This window comes from Ixodes scapularis, unplaced genomic scaffold (genome assembly GCF_016920785.2).
Source record: "Ixodes scapularis isolate PalLabHiFi unplaced genomic scaffold, ASM1692078v2 PGA_scaffold0__279_contigs__length_252992795, whole genome shotgun sequence".
NCBI lineage: Eukaryota > Metazoa > Arthropoda > Arachnida > Ixodida > Ixodidae > Ixodes > Ixodes scapularis.
This window is the reverse complement of record NW_024609835.1, coordinates 61,461,627-61,474,312: the sequence shown is the minus strand read 5'-3', so window position 1 is coordinate 61,474,312 and position 12,686 is coordinate 61,461,627. Positions and strand designations below refer to the sequence as shown.

The 12,686-nt window shown below is 50.1% G+C and overlaps 1 protein-coding gene across 1 annotated transcript in view; it reads right to left on the bottom strand.

The window, feature by feature from the left end:
- LOC8041089 overlaps nucleotides 1-12,686 on the bottom strand; it is a 289,123-nt gene that overhangs the window by 240,461 nt on the left and 35,976 nt on the right. The window lies entirely within an intron of this gene.

The window sequence follows — 12,686 nt, the reverse complement described above, 5'->3', positions numbered from 1 at the left end:
ACGACGCAAGCGGCATCAAACCGGTACACTTAGCCGTAAAATACGCGCGGCGGCACGTCTCTACATGCATGCGCCGACTCGGAAGTTAGCCGCTATTACACGCTTCATTAAGCATGGCAATACGCGCACCCCTTTGGGGCCGAGCGCGCGCGGTGCGAATGGGTCGAGGTACCGGGCTGACCCGCCGCCAAAGGCCGTCGCGGATCTCCCCCGTGCACCGACTGCAATCTGACCGTCATCGGCCTATCGCCGCTCCTTACTGGCGATTCGGGGAAGGGCATTCTTGCCGAGGTCGTCTGGTTCCCTGCGCGCGGCTGCCACTGGTGCTGGAGAACGATCGGCCGCCAGCGTCTCAGATAAAGAGTGCGGAGGAGTGATTTTCGTTTATCGCCGCGTCTCCTGGGAAGGACTGTTGCACACCACACCGCCCCGATGTACCGAACAGACAAGGCCACACACTTTTGCAAGCAGCCACGCTTCAAGACCTAGTCTGGCCACCGTGGCTGGGAAACGCCTCGTTGTTGGCGTGCGCGAACTACAGGGGCGCCCTCTGTAGTTCGCTTCTCTAGCTACCATCATCATCGCTCGTGACGTCACAAGTAGGACAGACTGGGACCGACTGCGCTGATTTTGGATCCCTCGGCTCATCAGCTCGCTTCATGAGCGCTTTGGGTAACGCTCGGCAGCCTTTTTCACGTGTTGCGTTTATTTGGCGAAGTGACGTTTGTAGTGGGCCATTTTACCAAAACGTGGAACCGCGGCACGCGTAGTCGTGTTAACAAACCCTTTTGGCGCAGAGGTGTCGAAGCGCTGGGATGGTGGTCTGCTGTTCTCGACCCCAGTACAAAAAGCTGAATGAAAATAGAATATCCAGCGCTTTCTCCACTACAGTGTCTACCCCGGCGAATAGGGTGTATTTATTTCATTATGATTCGAACAAAATAAAACCGAGAAAGCAATGTCTCATCAAATTGAAAATAGTAAAGCGAAGTTCGAGAACCTCGTGCGTGTGTAGTACACACTTCAGTGAAAGCGACTCCGTGTATCCTGTTGGTTCCAACATGCTGTATGAGTGCTGCTCCCTTATTAGTTCCGAGTTGATTCCTTTTTGTTTTAATTTTGTAGACCAATAAACAAATATTTCCTCAAAATTACTGGCCGGAAGAATCGGCGGGTGACTTCCAGAGTCGTTTCAATGAAATCTCTACTTATTCACCCGGTCCACGCGAAACATGCTCGACCCCTTCGCGATCGACGTCTTAAATTAAATCTAGCAAGTCGGTGACATTTCACCGTCCCAACAAATGAGGTATACACCAATTGCTATGAATTACTACCGTTTGTAAGTTTAATTTTGTCTGCCCAAAAGCCAATATTGCGTGATTCGTTTCTCAGCGATCAATTGTAAATTGTAAACAATTTTTAGTAAACATATGATGAGCAAATTTATCAAGGCTGAATTTGCCGCGTCATGTACGACAATTTAAGAATTTATGCAAATTTCTGTTTTTCTTTCGAGCAGAGTTCGCGATGTGACAAACTTTTTTGCCACGTATTCGATACGGGAGGAGCTAAGCATCAGATGCTGACGAGTGTTTGCTCGTCAACAACTGTGGAGTCACGCTTGGGTAGAAGCGTCGGTACCGGCAGCTCAACATTGCTAAAACAAGTGTGCGGCGTTTCGCAACACAAGTGTGCGGCGTTTCGCAACACAACTGTGAGAACGTGCACAGCAAAGACATCACGTCATTTACTCTGGTGAATGTAAAATCTTCTTTTTGTGCACCAGCCTCTACAAAAAAAAAAAAGAAAAAAAAAGGTAACGAGAATCAGTGAGGCTGTGAAAAGCCCTGACGCACGCCGCACGAGCTGTAATGTGAAGCTGGAGGTTTGCTTTTAAACATATTAAGTGTTTTTTTTTTTTTTTTTTTTCTAGAAAGGTCGCTTGCAAAAAACGTCACGCGCGTTTGTTCAAAAAATAAACCGTTTTTAATCGTTATAGATGCGACCTAACATAGCCACTCCGTGCTTCGACATAGCGCGTCGTCTGCTCGCACCCTACCAGAGCTGTCACAGGAGGGCTCCCGAGAGGTGGCGCCACCAAAACATCTCGTCGCCATATTTGCAAGGTGCCGCCCGTTACAAGTGGTAGAGTCGTCGGCATTCATCCATTTATTCATGTTGTATGTGTGTGTCAAACTTTATTATCAATGTGACGCCCGTTCCGGCGCTAAGAAGGGAGCGGTGCGCCAATCTGGCAATCGCAGGCACGCCTTAAAAAGCTTTCACTATAGCGCCTGGACTATGACTGCTCTGTATACCACGTTTTCAAAAGTGGACCCTCAATTTCCGCCCGATGGCGTCATAAAAGCGTCATGCTGTTACCTGTCGCGATTCAGGTGGTGGCACAGCGGCAGAAGCTGGATGTTGCGGACGCCTCTACTGCCGCGGGTCACTCTGCAGCCGATGAAAAAGCCGGCACGAGTTGGGGACGCCGCGACGACAGCGACCCTCGCTTTTTTCGCCAGCATTTCTACGACCAACTGCCAGGATCGCGACATCCGACAGCACGACAAGCCGGCTTTTGCGACGCCATTGGTTGCTACTTCGGGACCAATTTCGATGTATGGGCTGGATAGGACGGTAAACACACCAGCGGAAGACGCGTTCCCTGCACCGTGGCACGACTATCGGCCGATCTACGCACACTGGGGGCAAGATGGCGGCGCCCAGTGGCCTTATTTGCGAACGAATAGAGTGCGAGCTCCAAAAGCCGCTTCCTGATCCCGCACGCGCAGCCTTGCTCGGGAGTCGGAACACGGATAAAACGAGGGAGTGCGGTGCCGCTTTTCGCCGCAGCACGCATAACAATAGGGTTTCGACAACAAACGAATTCATAGCATTACCGAGCACGTAAGAGGCATACAACCGGTAGCCAACTATACTGTGCATTCTTAAATTTGAATGGCAGACTAAAAGGGAGCGCCCTCCGTTCCGCGCGCTTCCTCTCTCCCCTCTCTTTTAAACACGTCGAGGCTTTGTACAGAGCGTAAAAAGAGCCGAACTTCAAAACTACCCACAAAGGACGAAATGAGAACTCCAAAGCGCTTTCTTTTCAGATATCTTATTTCGTCGCACAAACACGTAAAAAACAAAAAATAAAAAAGGCCCGCTATCAACAAAATATTGTGCGACCTCTTTCCTAAAAAAAAAGTACACACGCACGCACACAAACCAAAAAAAACAAAAAAGAAACTCGCCAGCGCCACCACCCCCCATATATTCTCATATTGCATTACATCACTCATGAATCCCATTGAAAAGACCTTCTACCTCGCTCCCCCTTTCTTATACTCCCCCCGCAACGAATCGCCAAATTAAAAGCGAATACTTCTATCCCCCCCCCCCCCCCCCCCCCCCAAAGGGCCAAAAAAAAAATGTTCCCCATTTAAAAAAAAAAAAAAAAAAGCACGAGCTCTAGCCCTGCACCATCACCCAGCACGGACCGGGGGGAAGGAGAAGGCGGCCTAGATCGCCGTACGTGCACCGACTACCGCGCGTGCACGCGCGCGGGCGATCCCGAAGGTTAATTGAAGGCAGCGGTGGCAGCAGCCCCCCACCGCTGGCGGACATTGATCAAAGTCGTCCAAGAAGATGCCCGAGAAGATCGGAGATTGCATCGGCAACCGTTCCGATGAGAAGGTTGCCCCCCATCATCATCATCATCATCATCATCTTGAAAAGCGGGCAGTAGCCGCATCCAGTTTTCGTAAGACACGAAACACGAGCGCTTCCGGAGAGCAGCGCGAAGTCCTCTCCTCGGCGGACCGCTGCGGAAGCCGCGAGCCGTCGGAGCCAATCCAAAGCCTTGTGAGCATCACGTGACATTCCCGAGGGGCGCAGAGAGAATCGCGGAGTCACGTGATACCCTCAAAGCGCTGGATTAATGGGATTAATTTACCGTCCGTGTTTACGGTAAATACCGATAAACCCCGTAACGTAACCCCCAAACCCATGTTATAAAAATCGGGAAAACCCGAAATACCCCGAATAGACCTTTTCCGGAAAATCCCACAAGGCCTCTTGTCAATCCCACATTGCACCGCGCTGCGCGGGCGTTCCAGCCGGCTCGTACGCTCCGTACAACCTGGAAGTGGCTCAATTACCTCATCTCTTACCACTGCGAGTCCAGGGCACAGTGAAAACAGAGCGAACACTTCGCAGAGCCAATACGTATCTTGTTTTGTTATCGTCCCGAGTTCTACGCGTCCTGAAATCGCAAAATGTTAAACAAACGTGCACCGCCCCTTTTTTATGGGTATACTCCACGCGCCATAGATCGGTTTGTCGTAGTGCGTCGAAGACACGATGGGAGGCGTTGCGTATTTGTATAGAATGGTCGATTGGAGCTGTTGTTCTTCGAGAAGAAAATTGCTTCGTGCATAGGTTTGCTATGCTGCATAAATTTCCGTAGAACTACGGCCACAGCTGCAGAAACGTTCACGGGTTCCTGCCGCGTGACGATGTCGGGTGCGCAAAAAGCGAATGCCCGTGGCTCGGAGTCCGGTATAGAGGCAAATGCATGCAGCCCCCCGCGCTGCCATCTCCGAGGAGCATATGCAAAGTTGCGTGAGATTGTTTTCAACGCTTCGCCGAGTCGTGCGAGAGAGTCGCGTAAACTGCCCGTGCCGCAGAGCACGCGAGCTCGGCCACTACCCAGAGCGATGAGCAAAAATTGTAAAATAGCGGCTGCCGGAGCGGCGTCTATCGCCGTTTCAATTAGACAGGAGCGCGTCGCGTTGAAGCGAGCAAACGAGCAAGCCAGCAGAGAAGAAAGGACGCGCGTGCATACTGCACGGTTCTCGGCAGCAGGCGGCGCTCTGTGTGACGTCACTTCCGTGACAAGTTTTCGTGACATCGACCCTCCCAACTTTACACCCCCTTCCAAGCGCGGGGAAAAACGTAGTTCTACGTCAAAAACCCAAACCGAAAGTTTACGGGATGTTACAACGTTCCCTGAATAGTTCATTGGGCTGCTTCTTTCTTAGGGATCCATATCCGAGTCCCACTAAAGCGACAAACAAAAACAGCTGACACCGACAAGCCACAAACATGTGCACCATGCGCGCGAAGGTATATCTGGCAGGGTGTGTTCACTCGGGCTTACTTCACGAGTACCGAGGCACTGCATACTGTACGTGTTTGCGGCTTGTCGGTGTCGGTTGTTTCCGCTCGTCATTCTAGTGGAACTCAGACATCATCGGCACAGGGACGTTTCCCAAGTATTCGGGACGCGCAAGTTAACCCTAGGCTGGGGAATCCCGTGCCTGTCTCATCTTTTTTTTTTTTTTTTTGAGACATTGCCGCTTATAAACATCGATTTTGCCCAATCAATCCAACCCTCCCTCCCCCAAAAAAAAATTCGAATGAGAAAACAAAAAAACAAAACAAAAAAAAAACATAGCAGGCAATTGTGTTGCATGTGAAACACCTGTGGTTTCAGCCCAAATCCTCGTCGAATGATGTCTCCGCTCTCGGCGCTCTTTATCGGTTCCTACCTTTCATAACAATTCCTGGAATGGAGATCCCGGCGCTAACCCAGGTTTTAAGCCCATGGCGCTTTTCCAGAACCCTCCATAGCTGCAGATCTTTCTTCGCCGACATCCAACCGCCGTCGGGCGGACGATTGCGTAATCATCAGCCAATGGGCGTCGAATGAGCGTGGCCTCGCGCGTGACATTATACCTGAACCAATCAGACAGCATCGACCTAGGGGGTGTGACGTCATTACCCGGCTCAGCCAATCAGCATCGAGTTAATCGGCGGCTTCACTTTTCGGCTTCACAAGACACCCCTGACGAGACAAACCACGTTTCACGTGGCCTTCCCATAGCGTCCGTTGCGGTTCATCGCAAGGCGAAACGGAGTGCGTCTCCTTCCGCCTTCAAGTACAAGAAGAAACTAGTCCTTTTTCGCACGCTGTTGTTCCCGCCACCGATCCGCGTGTCCGTCCGGGGCAAAGCTTCCACCTCACGATCGGATCTTTTAATGCGATAATCCGTAGCGATCCGGAGGAGGGGTGACCTCCTTCTGTACAGCGACGACCGGCCTTTTGAAGCCATCTATAACCGAAATGCTCTCCGTTGGGGGTTTCCGGCGAGGAGTTAAAAAAAGATAGTGTTGAGCCGAATTCGAGGCCCTCGGGGCATTTCCGCGTATGTACCCATTCCGTATCGAGCCGAGCTTAGAGCTCGCCGCCGCCGGAGCGGCCAACTCCATAAATCTGTCTGAAAGTCGGGTAAGACGGCAAAGCACACGCGCGAAGTCATCTTGCCGATAGAGCGGAAAACAAATATCGGAAAGTCGTTCGACCTTCCTGCAGCTGGGTGTGGCCGACGCCTATTAGGCCAATACCTGGTGACAAACGTAGTTACAAAAAAAAAAAAAAAAAAAAATAGCAAGAAAACAATATTTTTACTTGTCACCCGCGTAACAGCTTCTCTATCGTTCAGGACCATATAAGTGCCGAGGATAAACTGCTAATTCTTTCCAGCATGCTATAAAGCTTCCTGAAAAACAAATTGCAGCAGAGGTGCCTGGTCGGGCCTGAGCACAAAGCACACAATGACGTGACTTAAGCGTCATCGACAAAATGCCCTTAGCAGCATCTTAATTTAGTGTAAAGTTAGACACGCCAAATGAGCGATTTTAGTGAAATTTCGAAAACATCGCATCGCGAGCTCACTGAAATCAGTGTCGTTTCAAGCTGGACATAAGCTAAAAAATGTCACCCTGGCTGCTAAAAAAGAAAAAAAAAACTTACATTTAAATTTATTTTTGCTTTATTTTACCAGAACACAGAAACGCAAAGTTCCATAGTTTGTTTCAGTCCATAGCCTCCTATATATGGTAACTTGCCAGACGGCGAACATTACGGCCCCTCGAGCCAATCAGAGCGCCGAAGCGAGGCACTTGACATTCGGAGTACAACACTCTTACAACAACAACAGCTCTCGTGAAGGGGACGTATCGTTCGCCTTTCACATAACGATATTAGAGACTTTTAGCAAACCGTTTCTGTGTTCCGCGTACCACACTACCGGAGCCATTGAAGCATGCTTTTAAGAGCGCGCCTGGCGGTCGCAGTGTCACCCGGGCGAGCGCTTAAAGCATGCTTCAAAGTTCAAATGCTCCGGTAGTACGGTACGCTTGACACGGTCAAGGACCGACCGTTCATACACTTGCGTTTGACTCCGACTGACTGAGACAAGACCGGTTTTCAAGCCTTTTGTGCCGGTTTACGACCGGCTGCATTGCTGCGCGTTCGGTCGTAAACAGTCCAAAAGGCCCGTTCACACACTTGCGACTCTCAGGAACGGGGAGGCTAAAAACCGGTTTTAAGCTTTTTGTGATGGCTTAGGACCGCCTCCGAAGCAGCGCAGCCGGTCGCGAGCCGTACCAAGAGGCTTAAAAGGCTCGAGGTACACCTAAGCACTTCTTATGAGTTGTGAATGCGAAAGCGTGCGTGTCGATCTTGCGCGCGGCATTCTGAAGTGGCAGCGCCGCGCTGGCATGGCCGTGCCGCCCGCCCCGCCCCCTGCCGATTTCTTTTACCGGCGCGCTGGCGACGCGAGCACGCAGCGCCATGGGGTGGCGCTGCTTGAAACTGACGCGCGGAGGCCACATCCCTCAGATTTCGGCTTCATTTCGTTGTCGTGTTGCGTGGCTTTTTGCGCGGCTTCAAAGCTGGGAGGCTTCAGATCGCGGCTTCACTTCGCTCCATAGGGAGAGGGGAATTTAGCTGCCGTTTGGCGGATGACGTCGGATCGCTCCATGGGACAGTTAATGCTTTCGCATTAAAAACCGGTCGTGTCGGAGACGGTTGTAGTCAAACGCAAGTGTGTGAACGGGCCTTAAAAGGCTTAAAAACCGATCTTGTCTCAGTCGGTCGGAGTCCAACGCAAGTGTGTGTGTGTGTGAACGGGCCTTAACGGTTTGCTGACATCCGAAGCGCGCGCCCGAAGCGATACCGGGACAGCGAGAACGATTCGCTAAAACTCCCTAATGTCTAGCGTTATCGGAGAGCTCAGTACCGACGAGTGCTCGCCGGATCATTTGGGGATCCTTCGCAAGATTGGTCCAAGGTCGGCGGTTGCCCGCTCCTAATGGGTCCGCGCCAACGCCCACCGACGTTCCGCGCACGAGAGCCACCCGTTCGAATAAGATCTCGGGCGTCCTTGCAGCCTAGGCGAACCGACAACAGCAGTGCCCGCGCCTCACGCCGTAAACGCGCCAGGCATCGCCCCTCGTTACGGCGCCGAGGAAGCCAATTACCTCGCGCCATGCAGTCCCGATTTCCATCGCAGCCTCGAACGTGTGCGAATCGGAACGGAGCAGAATAACGACCGATTTCCGAGAGAAATGGACGTCGACTATAATTATGAGCGAATCTGTGCGAACGATTGCTACAATCGGTTTCACACCAAGTCCAAGCGCTGCCAATGCTATAGCTGATGGAACGAATCAGACAGCGTCAAGAGTGCACCAACATGGTCATGTTTCCGCACGTGATCTATCGTCGCAGAACCAACCATGTACAGGGAAGGTTCAGTGATTTGCGCTTTTGAGACAGTAATTCCATTAAAGTCCCTTGGTGCTTCTTTTTACAAGTTACTAAACGAATGACGAGTCACATTCCGTAGAAACAAAATGGCGTCGTTCAGTTCATTCTTCTGTGTCGTGCGCTGCCATTCGCTTCCTAAAATTTGCACCGTCACGCAGTCGGCGCTTCAACAATTGTCGCTACTTGTAGGAACCTCTTATTTAGGAACTTGGTCATATCGGTCACATCAGCTCGTAGCGCTGCGTTCGGGTGCAAGCTGAAACGAAGTTTAGGAAGCCAAGCTCGTGTCTCCGGATATTCACTGTAATGCCCCAGTCTACATTCAGGCAGAACAGTCGGAGTCAGCTAACGCGATTTGCAGACACTTTAAAAACTCGACAGCTGCCTGCTGCGTCCACTTTCCCACAGAACGACTGATGAAATCCAAGCAAACGACGACGCAGGAAAAAGAAAAAAAAAAGTATTTATTCATTTGAACCTTTTTTTTTTAATGAAACGTCACTGAGCATGGAGATCCACCTTACTGACGGCATACTGAGTACCCATTGCAGACTTTCCCGTCTAAACATTTTTTTAATCGTTATTTGTAGATCGAACTAATCTTTTTTGCAGATTTTTTTTTTGTAGCGATTTGTAGTTTTTGTAGATCGGACTAATCGACTCTCATATATACATTGCCTGTACAGGCACTTTTAGGATGTACAGTCTTTTTAAAAAGTTTAGAGCCCACCGCGCGCGTGGCTGGAGCGGGCTCGCTCCCGTGCAGCGGCGCACTTATCATTGGCGCTCGCTGGTTGCGAGATTTTTTAGAGCGAGGGGGGAACTTCGCTCTCGCTAAACTGTGTTGACTGTATGTTTACACAGCCTCGATGCTAGTACGCCTCACCGGGTGTCTCTTAGCCGCAGAGGAGAAATTTAGCCAGCGCAGTACAATCGCTAACCTGGGGTCGTTAACGTGCAGCATGCATGCAGTAGTGATTACACGAACGCGTGCCGGTCCGAAATTCACCCAAATCAAAACGGGCAGGGGCTGGTGACCAAACCCAGGTGGTTCTGCAGCACAAGCTTTCGCTCCACGCTTTCCTTGATCTTGTATTCACACAGTAGTCCCGCAGCCTCAATTGGCTTCTTCCGCCGAGAAAACCTTTTTCGACTCTCACAGACTACCAAGTATACCCACGATTTTTCTCCCAATCTGTTCTCGTTGGAACTCTCACCAGTAATTATGGTAATAAAAATCCGAGACTCAGGAACACAGAAGGGGACGAACACAACACAACGTCTCTGGCTGCAGTAATTATATACCTCGTGAACAACTAGTGGGTCCTCCCCTTAGCGAAAACTAGGTTACTTTAAGTATACTTTACGGTCTTTTAAGATACTCATTCTCAAGAAGTATACTAAAATTGTCCTTAAAGGATGCTAGCCAGAAGTAGGCTTGTACTATTAGTGTCCTTTCTTAGTATGCTTGAAGTAAGTATTGTAATAGTATACTTTTAGTAAACTAGCTAAGACCTAAGTAGCTTCTAAGTTCATGCGAAGCGTCTTACTAGTAGCCTGTCCTGGGTATCTTTTAGTGCACTAGAAGAACGTGATGGAAGTAAGCTGGAAGGATCTTGTAAGTATTCGTGCAGTGACTTATCAGTTGCCTCTCTAAGGTTTCTTTTAGTGAACGAAAAGTTTACTATGGAAGTGCGCTGAAAGGATAATCAGAGCATGCACCGAGTATGCTTAGCTGCGCTCACCATGAAATGAGGACAACATTGTGCTTCGTCGCTGTGTCTGTGTCATGAAATGGCGTCAGCAGCTCGCGTTGTTTCGAGCGCTGTGGCGTTTCAGTGCTGTACGTGAGCCCCCTGATCAAGTTCTCAGCGTTCCGGTGGCAGGCGTGACCGACTACGTCTGCGATTGCACCGTCCCAGAATGAGTGTAGTGACCATTATAAGTTGCGCACACGCTGTGGACGCGTAGCTTCCCGGCGTGGCGATCAAGAAATGAGCCGCCTGGAAACGACAACAATAGTTGCGTTGACGCAGTGGTTACCCCTCACAAGAGCGCAAGAAAAACTGTGAAAGGTACGTTTAGTTGATATCTTCAGGAATATGAAAGGTAGCCGCTGCAGTCTCAGCGTAGTTGTTGTCGTTTCCAGTTCGTTCTGGTTACACGGACGCGGTGAGCAGCCTGCAACAGCGAGTGAGATACGCTATTACCGTTTGATCCACCAGCTTCGGGAGGCTGATATCACATCGCAACCCGCAAAAGTCAGGCGCTTGGCGGATGAATCCGAACACCGCGTACAAAGAAAGTGATTGCTTGGTGACAATCAACAAATATGCGAGCATGACGGACTACGTCTGTGATTCCATCGTTTAATCATCAGTGCTACGTGTTATTTGCCCCACCAACATCGACGAGCAATCTTCTGTCGTCGATAGTTCTCAGTCGGATTATAAAGCAGTGCAGTTTGTGTAGTGGTACACCGGGTCGCGAAATCGATGCTCCTGAGTTTCGTCGACGCAGAAAAAACAAGCTTCATCGTGTCTGCGTCTGAGAGCTCCGCGTGGTTTCATTGCAGTGTTAAAATTCGAATGATTTGGGGTCTGTTGCTGTCGTGACGCGTTTGAGTTCTTGGTATTTCTATCAGTCGCGAGCGTGACCGACCACGTTTGCAAATACGTCGCTTTTTAGACTTAAGCTAGGTGGCGCAAGCTACCGCCCGTTACAAAGTGCGTTGCAAGGTGCCGCAGTAGTATCCATACCCATACAATCATCCAGATGGTGCCGGGTTGATCAGCCGTCAGTTTTGTTGTCTTTAAATAAACCAGTTTTTTTTATGAACGTTCGATGATGTTACTTCGAAAACTTTAGCATTCCGAAGTGGGATTACCGCTGAGCCTCCCCGGAACAGTGGTGGCTGCGACAGCCACGTTCACGCCGACGAACGTGAGTCTTCTTCGCGGGCGGTGGTGCGCGTCCATTGTTTCCGCCACCGACGAGAGGCCGTTCAGTGTTCCCGTTGACTCGACGAGAAAGCACAGCCATGGCCGCGGACCGTGAGCTCGTACGGACCCTGGCGTCGCAACCGGGCTTCGCATCGGTGACCGCGATGCCAGACTTGACGGCGTCCATTCCCGCCTTCTCTGACTCGTCGTCGGCAGCGAGCGCCATGGCGCATATCAACACCGTGGCGGCGCAACGCAGTCCGGGTGGAGCGATGAAATAACGCTCGCTGTTGCTTCATCGAAGGTGAGCGGGACGACTTGAGTGGCATCCAACGACCGGGAAGCGACTGGAAACTTGGTCGAAATGGGCTGAAGAACTACAGATGGTGTTCCCCGATGATGACGATTCGCACTCTACGAGATGATGCTCCGGCGGACACAGACCGGGTGAGTCCGTCGCTGATTATTTTTTCGACAAGAGCTTCTTCTGCTCGAAGTGTGACGTCAAGGAAATGAGTTTACAATGGCGCAGCTTATAATCGCGGAACTTCGGAACATGAACCACGCTGTGATCCTGCGGCTTCAACAGCGACGTTCGCAACGTCTTTCGAAATTTTGCAAAAACTTGCTGATTTTTTTTTCTTGAAATCACTCGTTGCAGAACAAGCAGCCCACAAGAAAAAAAAAAAAAAAGACACTGTGGAGGACAAGCTTCTCAAAAAGCTTCGCCAGGAGCTGAAAGGTCACAGGGTATGTATAACAACATTTTTGTTAGAAAGTGTTAGCTTTATGGAGAGCGCATCAGATTTATATAATGTTGCCATTTTGGTGCTTGGTTAGATATATTTTAATCAATGTCATTATTGCTTTTTCAAGTGTACTTATCAATTATTCATTCATGCAAACTGCAAGCTGTTCAGAATGCTGAAGTAATTGGAGACTAGATATACTGTTTCAGTAACCTTTGCACTGTGAGGGCAGATGACATATGATGTTATTTTCCTCAGCATTAGAAAAAGTTGGTGGCAACGGGAATGCAGCTTTGCGGGTCAGTCAGAGGTCACTTCTGGGAAGCAGTTGCTTAGGACTTCCAATGTTATACTTTGTTGTACAACTCTGAT